At 27.9% G+C, this 16,958-nt stretch overlaps 1 pseudogene; it reads right to left on the reverse strand.

Annotated features, from left to right (window-relative positions):
- Positions 1-307: 307 nt before the first annotated feature.
- On the reverse strand, positions 308-12,681 carry LOC129287268 (kinesin-like protein KIN-14C; annotated as a pseudogene).
- Between the last annotated feature and the right edge of the window lie 4,277 nt (positions 12,682-16,958).

Consider the following 16,958-nt stretch of genomic DNA (forward strand, 5'->3'; position numbering starts at 1 on the left):
ATTAAACTTTAAAATATTGATAAAATATTTTAAAGTGTTAACATATTAAGTTTAATTTTTTCAAAATAATAATGATTGACACCAAAAATAATTATTTAAAATTAAAGATATTAGGGTTAAAAGACTAAAAAAATATTTTACAAAATTAAAGGACTAAATTAAAACATTATATAAAGTTAAAGGACTAAAATATACTACTTAACCTTAAATTAAAAAAATTAATAATAAAATATAGAACCTAATAAAAAATCCCTCTAACTTTTTTTTGGCCTCTAACTAATCATTAAAATCGATCATAATCTTTAAATCATCACTTTATCAAATTAAGGTAAAATATAAAACATACAAAAAAGACATGGGATTCACAAGTATGAATCTTTTTTTTTTATTCTTTTAATGTTTATTCATACTCATTAATTAATTCTTCAGCCATAGCTCATCCGAGAATCAAAAAGATGACTTGGAGGATGTGTGACGCCTTGGAATGCCAATATCACAAGCATTGACTTTGGAAGCAAAACGAAGAGAGCAAAGTGACTCTCCAGCAGAAGAAGCATCAGGTGACACATTCACAAACATCAATGTTTTTGAATCTCCTCCTAGACATGGCTGCAGAGTGCAATGCATGGAACAAATAACAGAGCATCATCATAAGAACAACTAAACTTTCTGAAACGATAGATGAAGTTAAATAAAAATAACATTGCTTAATGTTAGAGATAAAAAATATCGCTTTAGTTGAATCTTATTTTATACTTTTTAAGTATAAGTTCATGAATGTCATAATAAATACTACAAGAGTAAAATTTAGGGATAATATAATTTTTTGCTCCTAAACTTTCTCTCAATTATCGATTCAATTATTAAATTTTCACTTAGTAAAACTTAGCTTTTGTAGTTTATTGAATTAAAGAATTATAGATATTTAGTTGTACCAAGTCAATATATATATATATATATATAAGGATTGAGTTGTTCAAAGTCAAAAAATTATGAGAATTGAGTTGTTTTGAGTTAAAGTTGAAGGACTAAATTAAAAATTGAAAATAAATTCAGGAACCAAAATTTATTTAGACTGCATTTAGCAAGTTACTTCCATAATTGTGAGAAAAACATGAGGCTTAACTTCTCAAGAAGTTGCCAACTAATTCATATTCAAGTTGGTCCATCTCCTAATTACATAAGGCTAGAGCTTATGGTTACTTCTATTTTATTTATATTTATTATTAAGCTCAATTCTATCTAATGTGTCAACTTGCAATGGACATCCTAGCAATTTCCTTCTAAGTGTGAGGTCCATTAACTTTTCATATTTAAGACACAACAAACACAGAATTAGGGGCAATCTCATTTTTATTTTTCCAAATAGCCTAGACTCAAGCCTATTTAAATAAACAGACCAAACATTATTAGAAATATCAAGAGACTAATATTTTTTTGCTTCGAGAGTAGTTTGAGAATGTTGTGGTAATTTTGAAAAAATCAAGATTCGTAAATAATTTTAACCACCTTCTAAATTGATATGAACATACGATTATATTAAAAATGCCTTATAAATATGACGGAATAGAGTAATAATAACTAACGCAACAAATCATTCATGATTTTGTAGTTTAACTTGCCTGGAGAAGGTAGGTCAATTTTGAATTCCTGAAAGGAATATGCTCTTCTTTCTTGGCCAAAGCAGATATGACATCACTCAAAGACGATAAGCTTTTGATGATAGCCTAAGCAAAATGTCAAAACATCATCACTGATAATTCATTTAAGTAAATAAAGTTATTCACTATGTTCTCAAAAGTTCATGGAATACAAGAAATAATATTGAACCTGTGTTTCCTTAAGTCGGTCCCCTGTTGCCTCACTCCTTGATAGTCTTTCACTTCCAGCCAAATCAATCAAATTTAAGACACTTTGCACTTGTTGTTCTGTATTCTACGAAGGAAAGGGCATCAATGCATCAAATAAGAGAGAGAGTACAATACTCTCTTTTGGTCTCTTTGTTTTTTCAAAAGCTTTAAGTAAGTTGGGTTTTAGAAGCGCATTAAGGCCAAGACTTAGCTAAAAAAAATACTAACCAAAGTATTTACAAATCTCCACTGACAAAATTGCCACATTAATAATGATATTGAACTCATATCTTCATGTGATGTCGTTTAACTCAGTAACTCCTTACCAATTAGACATTTTTATTGGCTGCCTTTGATCCTTTTTATTGAAACCTTTTGGGAGGTTTGTCTTGGACGTTTTATAAAGCTTTCTATAAATTGTCTATTACATAAATTATTATCTTTTTTTGACAAAACTTCCCTTAATTATATTTATTAATTAATTAGGTCAAAGAGATTAAGAGAACGGGTCTCATAATTGTAAGGGTAATTACTTCTAGAAGAATAACACAAATGGATTAATATAATTTGTGTAACAGACTATTTAGAAGGTTTTATAAATTCCACTAACAAAACTAATTAAATTCCTTAGTTTTTGTAATGTGCAATGAATGTATTATGAAAGTATGTACCTCATTGATCCCAAATATCCGCAAAGTAAAGACAAAATGGCTTCTTGATGACTGTTCATTCATCTGAGTCCTTCCTACCGACCTAAAACAACAAAAGGTAATGTCAAGAGATTAATACAGAGAACAAACAACAATAATTTAAATATGAAGGTTGTAGTGCGTTCTAAACCATAACAGTATTATTTATGTATAAAAATATATTTGCTAGCTCTACTACAAAAATAGCTTTAAGAAGCACTCTTGTCAGAGCAGTTATAAAAAAGCTAGAATAAAGCAAAACAAAACCAAATTAGAGCATGCAGTTTACTGGTTCATTGTTTGTGAAAGTTCATTCAATCTTAACTTCATCAAGCAAAATAGAAATGAACAAGAGAATCTAGACATTCCACAATATAAACCAACTGAACAAGCTGTACCTGCATTGTGCAGCATGTTGAAGGAGAGATGAAATCTCATTTACACTAGAAACATCTATAATAGTGAGGTCAGAAACATGTGTATTTCCATTGGCATCATGTTTAATAGTGTATTGTTGCTTCCCATGAGCACCATTTTCCTTTCGTGTTTGATCAATCCCACTTGGACGATTTGATGACAGCAAATCTCGAATGGTCTCATTATAGATTTCTAGTATTGAAGCCTATAAACAGGTGACAAACTATGTCACAATTTCAGTTTGTAGATGTAAATATGCATGATACAACGCTAGCAAGTTTATCCCACTATATGGGATCGGCTCAACTACATAGATTATATGACATAATTGAAACTACATGATAATCAAAATAAAATGGTATTATTAACCTGCATTTTGTATTTCCATCCTTGATCTTTGAGGGCTTGAGTAGCTTGGAAGATCTGTTCTAAAGAACGTGGGATCAATCCTTTCAAATCTGGGGTATCATGCTTACCCATCATTGTATAAGTTTTGCCAGAACCTGTCTGGCCATATGCAAATATGCATACCTAACATAGCAAGACCAAGTGCCTGTGTCAAATCACATATAGCATATGGAAACACAATATATAATGAATTGCAAGAGAAAGAAAATTAAAAAAATGCTTAGCATAAACTTAAGGAACCAATAATATCTAATGTGGTGATGAAATCACAGCTACATGGAAACACATACTAATGAAATCATAGTATTGAAACTCAGAGTTTATCTTGACAAGTTCAATGAAATTTTTTTATGACTGATCTAACCACAGTTTGACTATAATTTTGATCATTAACTTTTGAACTAGTTTCTTGATGGATTTAATAATCAATCTAATTATGAAATACTAGAGAAAGAAGATAAAAATTTTAAAACAAAAACGCATAGTAAAAATTCAAGGAACCAATGATCCTTTCCATTTCTATGCTTTCTTTCTTGAATGAAAAGACATAGACTTGTCTTTTGCAAGAGATAGATCCAGCTTGGATAATTAAATTAATTAAGACCACATAAACACCAAGAGGGTCTCTTTCCATTGTACTCAAACCATAGCTACAATGCCTCTAAGGAATCCAAGCACAAGTCCAATGTCCATGGTAAGCGATAACATTTAACTTAGAAAAATGAATGGAATTAAAAGTGTAGCTTTTTATTCAGACCAACGAGGCAAAATAGCAACCAAATCAATTGACAACATACTTCTAAAGTACTAAGTTAAAATTTGTTATCCCATTAAAATACAACTTTATGGATCCATTTGTTTCCAAAAGGCCAATAAAGAGGGGGAAAAAAACTATTTTGTCTTCAATCTTATTTGTAAGTAGCAGATACTCCCTTCAGTCTTTACTATAACTATCTTCCTCGTGATCCATAATAGAAGGCTTTTGTCTAAAGCGTTTATTGTTTCCTTTAACTAGCACTAATTAATTAATTAAACGATCTCATCTAGTTAATGAATTATATTGACGATAATTTAAAATTTTACAAGAATTAACTAATTTTAAAAAACTTTCTTAATCTATGCCAAGTTGTTAATAGAGTTGGGAATTCGGGCGGGGCGGGGCGGGCCTATTCAGGCTCCCCCTGAATAAGCCCGACCCGAATAGGCCCAAATCTAAACTGGCCCGACACCCTGAATAGCCAAGCCTGGCTCAATTCCTTCGGCTTCAAGCGGCCCGAATACTCAAATTTTTATTTTTAAAATTATTTCTAATTAATTTTTTTACTTTAAAATTAATTATTTTTATTTCATAAAAAATATAAAATATATTTTTTTATACTTAAATGATGTATAGGACTCAAATATATGATATTTTAGTATAGAATAACCTAAAACTTAATTAATTAATTAATATTTATCATATTTAATATATTTTGTAAAAGTAAAATTTTTTTGTTCAAGTATTCGAGCCAAGCCCGAACCTAATCGGGCTTGGTCCGAATTTTCTCAAGCCTATTTGGGCCTGAATAGGCCCAAAAGCTCAACCCTAACTTTTTTCGAGCAGGTTCAGGCTAGCCCATCTAGCTCGACCTGAATTACCAGCTCTAGTTGTTAACATGTGCCTATGGAAAGAACGTAACATGAAAGAGTTATAGACAATGGACAGATTCAAAATCACCTTGTACCCATCAAGCACACTTTGTACCAATTGTGATATTTCAATGAAAACGTCTTGTTGAGAAGCCTCATGATTGAAGACCTTATCAAATGTAAAATGATATGTTTGCCCTGTTGATCATAAAAGAATGAAATTATATTCTTGAATTCTCATGTTATAGTTAAAAAAAAAACATATATATAATACATAAAACTAATATGAGAAATAGCAGATGACCAAGTAAGTGCCTAATACCACTTTGGACCAATTCAATGCGACGTCCAGGAGCTTCCATTGATGTTGGATAAGAAACAACCATGTCTGTTCCAAAACCATCTTCTTGTAGCAAAGGTCGAACTCGGCAAAACACACGAATGTTCCCTTTGAGCTCCTAACATTGGATGCCACAAAATTATTATTTACAGATAAGAAATAGAAAAACTTTTTTTTTATCCTTAATGTCAGAGGAAAAGGAGTATTACAAGGATACTGTTGTGTAAATTTTTCCTCAATTTCTCTCCTTCAATCACTTGGAATTCTAGTTCCTTTATAAATTTTTTCTGCGCCTCAAGATTTGTTTTTGTTTCTGAAGCAGATAAGTTGGCCATCTGACAAAAATTAAAAACATAATAATAAATGCAATTAGTACTACATACATAAATTGCCTCAAAAGTTCATTACTTGGGGATGTTTAACAAAATTAAGCAATTATTTTATCAGGGAAAAAATATATATTTGCTTGCTTACCTTTGATTTCTCCTTTTCATCAGCTAGACATTGCTGTAATGTATTTATTTCCTCTTTCTGAGAAGAACATGTTTTCTACAAAAGAAAGCGCACCATCTTGAGTGCATAATGTACATAGTGCAAAAGATGATACTCTCCCTAATCCCATTATAGGTCAATTCCAACAAATTTTACCAAAATTAAGGAAAATTAAAGTTCATTAACTCTCTCTAAAAATTTGATAAGCTTTTAACTTTATCTCTATTAAATATACTCCATATGTCGCAGTTTATAAAATACTTTTGAAGGTAATTTGGTACTCCAAAGTATAAAACATTTTGATAAAATTAAAGTTTTGTTAATTATACTTGTTCCATTAATATTACCCTTGCCTCCTTATTATATATCTCTATTTAATATTTCACAAATAAAATGCCTTATAAATAGAACAAAGAAATTTATAGTTTTGATACTTATACTTGTTCCATCATTTTTACTGGTATGCATGAAATCAATAAAATGTCTTGTAAATAGAATAAAGAACTTCTTATCGCTCTGCCTTATAAATACATCTAACGGAGTAATATTAAAAGCATTTGAGTGTAGAGACAAGGCAAAACAAACCTCAAGTTCATCCAATTGTCTATCACGATCATACCTAATTTGTTCCAATTCTTTAAGGAGACAATAATTGGCAAAACAAAGCAACGGTACTAGCACATCTTTTTGCTTTATAGCATCTTCCATTGAAGCCTGACAGATAAAGATAACAAGGGATAAAAGGAAAAGAGCAACAAAAGAGACTATTAATTAATACATTTATATTGATTAGTGACAATAATTAAGGAATTTATAATAAGATAGCATCAAGCTAATATCTCTAAAGTATATATCCTCGCTTGAAAACTACTTACAATTATGACATGCATTAAAAAATTCATAAACTATATTAAATTCAGGACCTTGCACGAAGAAGGGTGCCAAGTGCCAACAGAAGGACTTCAAGGCAAGCTAACAATTCGAAGATCTAGTGGAGTTGTGCAACATCTTTAAACTAGAATATTTAAAATAATATATCTAGTTAAATATACCTATGTGAAATAAATTATAAGCTGCAAAATTTGAATTTAAGTAGATATATTTATTTGTAACACTAGGAATTTATAATAATAAAATGTTCATTGTTTCAAAGGAATTTTTAAAACTTGGAATGTGTGTGTGTGTGTGTGTGTGTGTGTGAGATAATTTTTACAACATTTTGCACTAAGTAATGAAGAAAGGATTAGAAAATTGTAAATAAACTTATGCTAAACTAAATAGTGGTAAGTAAAATTGGATTAGAATATTTTACATCCTTTGACATACATGGCACAGCAAGTGTTTGTTATTGGTGAAGACAACAAACTCACGGCATGTTTGGATTCCCATTTAGAATTAATTCTGAAATTAAACTCATATTTTTGCAAAAATTTGTCCAAATATCTTCAATTTTGTAAAACTCCATTTGGCTTGTGGAACTCCATTATGGAGAAGCTATTTGTTTTTTGTATTTGAGAATTAATTCTTAACATTTGAGCATTTTCTATTTCTCCCCATCTTTGTAATTGATTCCAAAAAATTATCCAATTATCAAAATTATCAAAATTAATTTTAAAAAATATTATCCAAACATCATCATGTTTTGTCGACCAAATTTTTTATATAATCAGTTCTTGCCAATTGAAATTCAAACACACCGTTAGAATTAAGAAAACACGTGGCTAAGAAGATGCCAAAAAAACTTAGCATAAGGATGCAAATACAAATAAAATGCCATCATGTCTTATTCCCCAAGTCCTCCCCCTTTAGGTGAACATGCGCGGATAATGACTACGAAGATTGCTATTGAAAGTTTGAAACTCATTTATATCTGATCTTTCATTATTGATTTAATTGATTTTAAATCCTTCTTGTTATCTTTCTTACTTATCCATTTTATTTTTTCTTTGCATGCTTTTATCAACGTTATGATTGATCTCTTGGCTTATTTGGTCGTTTTTATTCTCTAGCTTCTTATTTTATTTTATTTCTTCACATTGTGTATCACTTTTAAATAGTTTAGAGATTTTATAAATAGATATTTATTTTGTAGAATAAAAAAAGAATACATTATTTTATGTTTAGTTAAGATGATGAAAAATGATTATTAGTTAGCTATTTTTAAATTTTCTGATATTTTCCTTAATTTTTATTTTATAAAAATAATTTTTTTATTTAATTATTTTAAAATTGCATGATATCTTTGCATATCCCGTCATTTTAAAACATTCTCTTTTATCTAAGGCATCAAATTATTTTCAAAACCTATTCAAAATTTCTTTTTAAAATAATCAAAAATATTATATTTTTTGGAATTCTACTTATTTTTAAAAATTTAAACAAATATCATAAAAAAACTTATAGAATAAATTTTAAAAAAATAAGTATTTTTTTTCATAAATAAGCTAAAACAAACTAACCTTTATTTTGATCGTCTGTTTCTTTTTTTATATGTTATAATTATTTTATTCCATTGTCTTCAATATTCTATTATTCATTAGTAGTTGATTTAATTTCTATTCATTGCTTTAATTATTAATATACACCAGTAATAATTCAAGGGGTTTTATCTAATTATGATTTAATTATTTTTATCATCATTCATATTATTGTTTATCACAAATTCAATTTTAAGAAATGAATTGTAATATTAGTGGACAATTGCGTTCGAGTTGGAAAACGGGACGCGTTAGCTCTAATTAGCTCGTTAGAGCTTGAATTCTAAAGCCCATCTTGTTTAATGCAGTTTTCAAAGTCCAATCTGGGCTTAAAGTCAAGCCCATAAACTTTAATTTTAAAAAAAAGTTTAAAAAAATAAAAAATATAATTTTTAATTCCTATAATTTTATCAAGTTTTATTTTTAGGTTATGTAATTTTTTTAATGTTTTCAATCCCTATAACACTAAAGAAATGAAAACTATGGAGATCTGAAAAAAAAAATCACCTAATTTTTTTTAAAATACAAGAATTGAAAACACTAAAAGAAATTATAGGCATGAAAAAAAGTTAAAACTATGAGAATTAAATATTTTGTTTTTCCAAAACAAAATCCAAATTTCATAATAGAAATTTATGTATGAAGTCTAAATTTTGCACAGTACAGATTAAAAATGTAATAGAACATAATTGTAAAATATTCTAAAATGTGATAAATATTCCTCATCAACATCCAAAACCAAAGTACTCGAAGCAAATTTAAATAAAAAAATTGTTGGTAAAAAAATTTAAATAAAAATGTGACATATAGCTCAACCCCAGCCCCTTTTTTTTAAGAGTTTTTAAACACGAGCCCGAAAACCCTTTTTTTCGTCTTTATTTTCCAAACCCCATCTAAGGTATGGGAAACTGGTCAATAAAGTTTGCCTCTTGTTTTTTTTTTTTAAATTTTTACCAAGAAAAGATATACATTTGTTGATGGTTTAATCTTAAATCATCAGTTTAGCCCACATTTATTTAAGGAACTTGGAAAAAACACAATCATTGCTCTTTATAATTTCATCATGTTTTGTTTTTAGTCTTTATTATTTTTTCAGTATTTTCAAAAAAACTATAAAGATTAAAAAAACTACAAGAACTAAACGCAAAATCTAATAAAATTATAAGAACTGATTATTGTGTTTTCCCAAATAACTTTCATAGCTTACTAGAATTCAAGGATTTTAAATTTGAGAGAATTACTTTGAGATCCCAACAAAGTATTTAAATGCCACATAGTTCGTTAACAACTAATAGTTGTCTTTTTTTTTTTTTGCTAAGTTGTCAATGATTCTTGTAATTTTTTTTTTTTGTTTTGCCAAAGAAAGACTATCATTTAAACAAGAACAAAATTTGGCCTTGTGGTATTTAAATGTGTTGTGAGATACTTATGTATAATTGTCTCTTTTAATTTTTGTTGTATTGATATTTTTATTTAGCTTTCACTAAATTTAAAATATTCTCCAAATAATATGAAAGAAATCGCTCAACAGAATAACACAACACAAAGCTAGTAAAATTACTTACTTGAGCATTTGCCAACTTATCCTGTAATGCGTCCTTGAGACGTCTTATGTTCCTAAGGTCTTCACAAATGCTTGTTTTATCCTCTTCCAGTCTTTTATTTGACCCTTTGGTTTCTTCAAGATCTTTATGGAGGTCCATATTATACCGCATCAGATCCTTATTGTACTCTTCTACAAGCTTGTTCTGTGAAAACTCAGAAATTTCAGGTAACAGAAGCAGTGAAGAAGCAATATAACATCATCATACTAAGGAGTCTAGAGCAGAATATATTGAGAGGGTGATACTTTCTGTTTTTGTAACTTTCAATATTCAACTTTTTATCGAAAAAAAAATCAATATTCAACTGCTAATTAAATTTTTCTTGTTTGGGTTTTTTTAAAAAATACAATATATATATATATATATATTTTCATTGTTCCTGGTCCTAAGTTTGATTTGTCTGCAAATATAAATATGCTTATAAAGACTTAATAGTAATTGCCATGTATATATAATTCTTAAATCTTGTAGTAACATGTTATGATGAATTGGATAAAAATAAAAGGATTGAATCAGGAAGGCAACATGCGTCCTCTCTTTTGTTTCTTTTCTTTTCTTTTCTTTTTCCTTTTATGCGTTCTACTAATTTTTTATCTAACTCATCATAATTTTAATATATCAATAAAACAATTAACGGAATTTATGTACATATTAGCTTAATCAAGTCCCCACGGACATATTTAAAATTGCAGGGACTAAGAACAATGTAAATATATATATATATATATATAAGGCTAATAATTATATATTTCTAATATTTTATTTAAAATTTTGCTGTACCTTCTCCCCAAAAGCAACTCTCTCTTGCTTAACTTTCTCAAGCTCTGTTGATAGAGATTCTATCATCTTTGCAGCAGCACTTCTGGCTTCAATTGCTTCCTGTTTATTTATTAAACAGCAACGGATCATCACAGGAAACAAGAAACTATAAGGAGCATTACTTAATCACAATAAATAATGTTGTCTGGCTAGCAATCTTACCAGCTTACACGACTCTTCCTTTGCAATTCGCTCTTCCAAATCTGATATTGTCTCATTTGACTCCTCAATCTTATTCTCTGAGAAAGTATAAATTTACGATGATTGGCTAAGTTAAGCATACCACTCATAACTATGTATATCAGTTGTAGCAAAAAGTTAAACAGCCAGCAAGTACACTGGATTTTTGTTTTGTTTTTACATAGTGCATTTTCTAGGGCTATTATGCTATCAGACAAATTTTCAAAACTTACTCAAAAGGGGAAGGAAAAAAAAAAAAAAACACACACACACACACACACAGAGTGATGGACCTATGTTGAAGACTATGGGAGCACTTGCCCTTCGCACAAGTCTCCTATTAAATTACTCTTGCCACCCCACTTCTAAAAAAAATCACTTTCACCCCCTCCTTTTCTCACAAAAATTTCATTTGTGTCCCCATATAAAATTCCGTTTGCACCTATTTAACATTTTAAAATCTGGAACATGTATATATATATATATATTTTTTTTTTTTTGGTTAACTCAATCATACTCCCTCCGGTCATCAAAAGGGAGAGAGAAGGGTTTGTTTTGCTCTAATTGTAAGGTATTTTGTTGACTTTATATCATAAATTTCATGTTTTACCCCATTAAATGTTGATAAAACAAAATATGTGATTAATATATATATATATATATATATAGTAAGAGTAAAGTTTACAAACTTACTAAATTTTCAAAGAAAAAGTTAATTTTTGAAAATAATATATAAATAGGATTGGAATGAATATATCTAATCCTATAATTTTTTAAGGTTAATTTTGAAAACAAAATTTTGTAAAACTTATAATAAAATAAAGTTCCACACGCAAAATTATGGTTTTAAAACAAAAATTTTTTGTTGTTTAATTTCGTAATCTCATAAAATTATTTAATTTTAATAATTTTTTCATAATATAAATATTTATATTTTTCATAAAACTTAATTTATTTTCTGGGTACGTTACTGAACAAATACGCATACATCTGTATATACATAAAACTTACCAATTTCAGAGAACTTATTCACAGCAGATTCAAGTGCAGACTGAATCGTTTCCTTTTCTTCCATAAGCTTTTGAAACCACTCAACGAAACGCTTGAGCCGCTTGCTAAGACGTGCCATCTGATCACCATTTTGTCATTGGAAACGTCGATTAAGTGAGAAATTAATAGAACAATGAGAAATAATCACATCACACACACACACAGATCAAAGGCTTAAACACTGACAAAATTTGAAATCGTGCAGGTTAGATCGATGGATGGAGAAATGATCTGCATAAAGATTAATTACACAAGAACAAAACAAACCTTGGGATCATATGATGGATTTCCCATTTTCAAGAGCTCATTTAACAAGGCCTCTGCTTCATATTTTGTGAACTCCACTGTACTACTGCTACTTTCTGCTCCTTTATTATTATTATTATTATTAATCTTTCGACGTTTGTCCTGAGGGATGATATTGAGTTCTTCAGCCGCTGCATTTTTCTGATTCAACACAAAAAACAAAAAAAAAAAATTAATCATAAGAAATATTAAAATCGAGTACTCTGTTCTTGTTCCAATTCAGAGAAAAAGTTCATTCAACATTTCACAGCGTTCGATCGATCTTCTCGCGAAATCTATCGTCAACATCTCAGCGATTGATCCAGTAATTCATGAACAATAAGGAAAGGCTCACATTTGTGTGGTTATGCGGAGGCCTGCTCTGCTTCCTGGAAGCCATAACTTCTTCAGAGGCTCTTCGAATCGCAGCTCTGATTTGGGATTCTAGGTTTTACAGTTCGCACGAACACACAGAGAGAGAGAGAGAGAGAGAGAGAGAGAGAGAGAGAAGAAGAAGAAGAAGAAGAAGAAGAAGAAGAAGCTAAGAAATCAAGTGGCCGTGGAAAATAAAGAAGTGCCTCTAATTTTGTCGGATTTAAAAAATGAAAACAACGGTTATCTCCTGTACGTATATATGCATGTATATGTATAGCTAAATGCTGGTTGACTATGCAATTTAATTAATAAATGTAATAAAATTACAATTTTCAGTTTTAAATTATTTAATTAAATTCGGTTCTAATTTTGGGGTATTCCATAATTGAATTTAAATTGTTTCCAAATTAAGTAATTATGAATGAGATATATGATTTTACCATTCAGAATTGATTGTGTTTAAAATATTTGTAATATTTTGAATTAATTGCCATTATGTAATTATACTAATTACTTGTATTCAAATTCAGAATATGCTAGATTGCACAATCAGAAAATATTCAGCAATAGCATTTAATAGACCCCCATCATTAGCTACAAGCCTACAATAGTACATTGAATATTAGAATCACAACTTATGTCGCTATTGTTAACATAAATTCAAAATTATTTGAAGTTGATGCAAACATATAATTACAAATAATAATAAGAACTTTTGTACATATAATCCATTTAATAGGACCAAATAAAGATAAAAACCTAATATTTTAAATATTGTGCAATGTGGCCAGATTAATATTTAAGTTAATTAAAATGACAAAAACACCCCTTTTTTTTAAATATAAAATCTTATTTTCACTCTCAAATTTAAAATATATTATGCCCACTAAGCTAATAATGAAGTATTCAAATGTGCTCAAATATTGAAGGCGATTTATAATTATAAATGGGCCACGATTATAATCATTCGTTATGAAAATTTTGCTATTCTACTATACGAGATTTTTTATTTGTTTTGAGGATGAAAGGAAACTGGCACCCCTACTGATTGTAAATAGGGCCATATTCTAAAATTTTTAAAAAAATTTCATAATTTCTTGTTAATATATTTTTCACAACCATTGGGTGATTTTACTCATAATAATATGATGTTAATATTAACTGATGTGATTAGCTTAAACAACCATATGATTTAATTCTAATTGTGTATGAATATAAATATAAAATTAGAATTATATAATTTGGAATTAATTTTTTATTTTCAAAGTAAGCATGGTTGGAAGATATGATGGACATCTAATTATAAATTCAAATTTTAACTCAAAAACATTTATTAAATCAAGAAATATTGATATCACATATTGGTTACTTCACTTTATGTTAAATCTAGTTGATAAAAAATTATGTAATATCATTACTTTACTTTTTTATCCAATTGATTATTATATAAAGGTAAAATGAAAAGGATAATTTTCAATATTTTCAAAATAAAACGAGAAGATTAAAATTCCATTATTTACATTTCTATACATGTGCATAAGTGATTACTCCCTCCGTTTAAAAATATAAGTCATTTTTTAAAGGGTTGAATGTTCAAAAATATAAAATTTTTTTCTTTTAAGTTATAACCATTACGTTTTTTCAAAAGTATCCTTATTGATAGTGACTTTATATTTATTATTGGGTGTTTAATAAGGGTAAATATAGAAAGATAAGGTTAGTTTGAAAGTAGAAAAATATATTGAGGATGAGACTTGATTAAAAATACCTTATATTTTTTAACAGAGGGAGTAACATTTTCACCTAGATATAGTAAAATGTGTGTATGCATATCCATTCACTTTATGTTATTAGAGTAGCAAAATACAATAACCTTTTTTTTTATTTTGATAAAATTACAAGGACCTCTTCTCTATTTTTAAAACCTATATTTTAATATAATTCTTAACACTGTTAGAAATATTTTATTAAAAATTATAAAATACTTAATTTTTTATTGTAATTATGTTAAAAAATTTAAATTTTAAATTATCCTTATAATTTAATTGTCTATACTCTCTCCCAAATTAATGAAATTTTAAAAAATAACCATAAATTATATTGAGTAATTTATTATATTAAATTATTATTTCATAGTTTTTTTATGAAATTATTTCTTAAAAAATTTGAATGAAATTATTATTTGAAGTGCGTGTCCAAATATTATTTTTTTATAATTTATGTATTTAAATTTAAAAAAAAACTAAATAAATACGTTTACATGATAAATTTAAAATATAAATGAAAAGGTAAAAATTATATGCATTAATGTTTTTAGGTAATTGAATGACGATTTTAAGATAATATATATTTAAAGAGGGATATTTTTGGTCAAATATATGTGACTTAACGGTCAGCTAAAAAATGAGTGGATGGAAATAAAATATTAAAAATAGAGGAGATGTTTGTATTTTGTAACTATTAAGGGAAATTCATATAGGTTTCAAAAATAAAAAATAACTATAATTAAAGTAAAATAGAAAGGAGATCAAAATATTTTATTCTTATTATTATGGTAAACTATCAAAATTATTATTTACTGCATTTGCAATTGGAGTGGTCAGTCAATTTATGCAAGCTCCAAAAATACCACACATAATAGTAGTTTAGAGAAGTTTGAGATTTACTCAGGGAACACTTAATCTCAATATGTATATATTTTAGAGAAAATACAATCAAGGACCGCTGATCAAAATTTATATCAATTAATGATCAATTATTGTCAAAATTTGAATGAATACTTGTTAATTTGAATTAGTCTTTTATCAATAAATATTTATTTATATTTTAATAATAACTCATTTTAAATTAATAACAGTCTATTCAGGCTTGTTTTTTATTAGAGTTTTGACAACAAGTGATTTTTTATTGATATAAATTTTGGTTAGTGATCTTTAATTATTTTTTTTCAATATTTTGTAATAGCATAGAATCGCATAAATTGAAAGGATATTGTGATTTTGACCATGCAAGTGATTGTGATGCCAAAAGTTTAGTACTAGCTATATATGCATTTAACTTGGGTTCTATAATTGTCATTTGATGCAGTAAGAGGCAACAAACAACAGTGCTCTAAACATTAGAAGTAAAGTATCATGAACGAACAATCGCAGCATAGGAGAGCATATGGTTAATACAACTGATAAAGGATTTGCACCAAGTAAATTATTATCTGATAATACTATGTTGTGATAAGTAGTCCACAATCAGTTTGATAGAAAATTCAGGCTTGATTGATTACCTATTTTCTAAACAGTTTTTCATTCTGAAAAACAAAAAAAAATTGAAAATGTTTTGTTATCTATTCTAAAAAAAAGTTAAAAGTTGTTCTGAAGAACTAAAAAAATCAGAATATCTTTTAAATATTTGTTTACTTTTTTATTCTACAAAACTAAAGAAAAGGTCAAAATTATCATGCTTTTATTATTGACAATTATGCTAATAAATAAATTATTTTTTTCACCCTTATTTCACCCATTTAGATATATTTTAAAAAATAATGATTTAAACATGTTCTTTTTATTTCTTATTTACAAAACTTGTTCTGAAAAATTATCATACAAAATTGTTTTGAGAACATAAAAATATATCAAAAAACAGAACCAAATAAGCCCTTCGTTGTTTCATGCAACAAACATGATATACGAAGGTGTAGTATCCTTCGTTCAAGAACAACTATTAGTAGGAGAAATCGAGGCAATCAAGAAATCAAAGTCGTCATTAATGGTCCATCCCTGTATATTGTGCAGCATTTATTTCTCAAAGGACTCGTTAAGAAATTGATTCAATCTATTTTGAGGAATCAGTAGTCACCACACATCACGAGCTAAATTAAAGATAGTGTTTGAGAACATGGTTAATATCCTCACTTCTCATGCCACATCTCATACATAAATCATTATTAGCCACGTGGATTCTAACACGTTCTAAATTAATCAATATTGCCCCTCGATATCTAACCATAAAAAGACTCGCACCTGTTAAGCACTTTTAAATTGTTAAAATATTTATTTATAAATTAATATTAATTATAAATTCAAACAGATTGGTCTTTATGATCTTGTGTGATATGTGATAATTGGACTACACAAATAAGCTCAATGGACAAAAGCTCAACCTATAACCTAATAGGCGTCAGTTATTCCCTATTTTTTAATTGACTGAATCAGAGATAATGAAATATAATTATTTAATTATTTAATAAAGCAGTTATTGATTTGATCCTTATAATTAAGTTGATCAGTCGATAATTACAAAACATACGATATATTTTCTTCTACTGTATCATCTCTGCATTTTTTGAA

This window comes from Prosopis cineraria, unplaced genomic scaffold, assembly GCF_029017545.1.
Source record: "Prosopis cineraria cultivar Desert tree isolate PC_DT_omini unplaced genomic scaffold, ASM2901754v1 PC11, whole genome shotgun sequence".
In the NCBI taxonomy this organism is placed as follows: Eukaryota; Viridiplantae; Streptophyta; class Magnoliopsida; order Fabales; family Fabaceae; genus Prosopis; species Prosopis cineraria.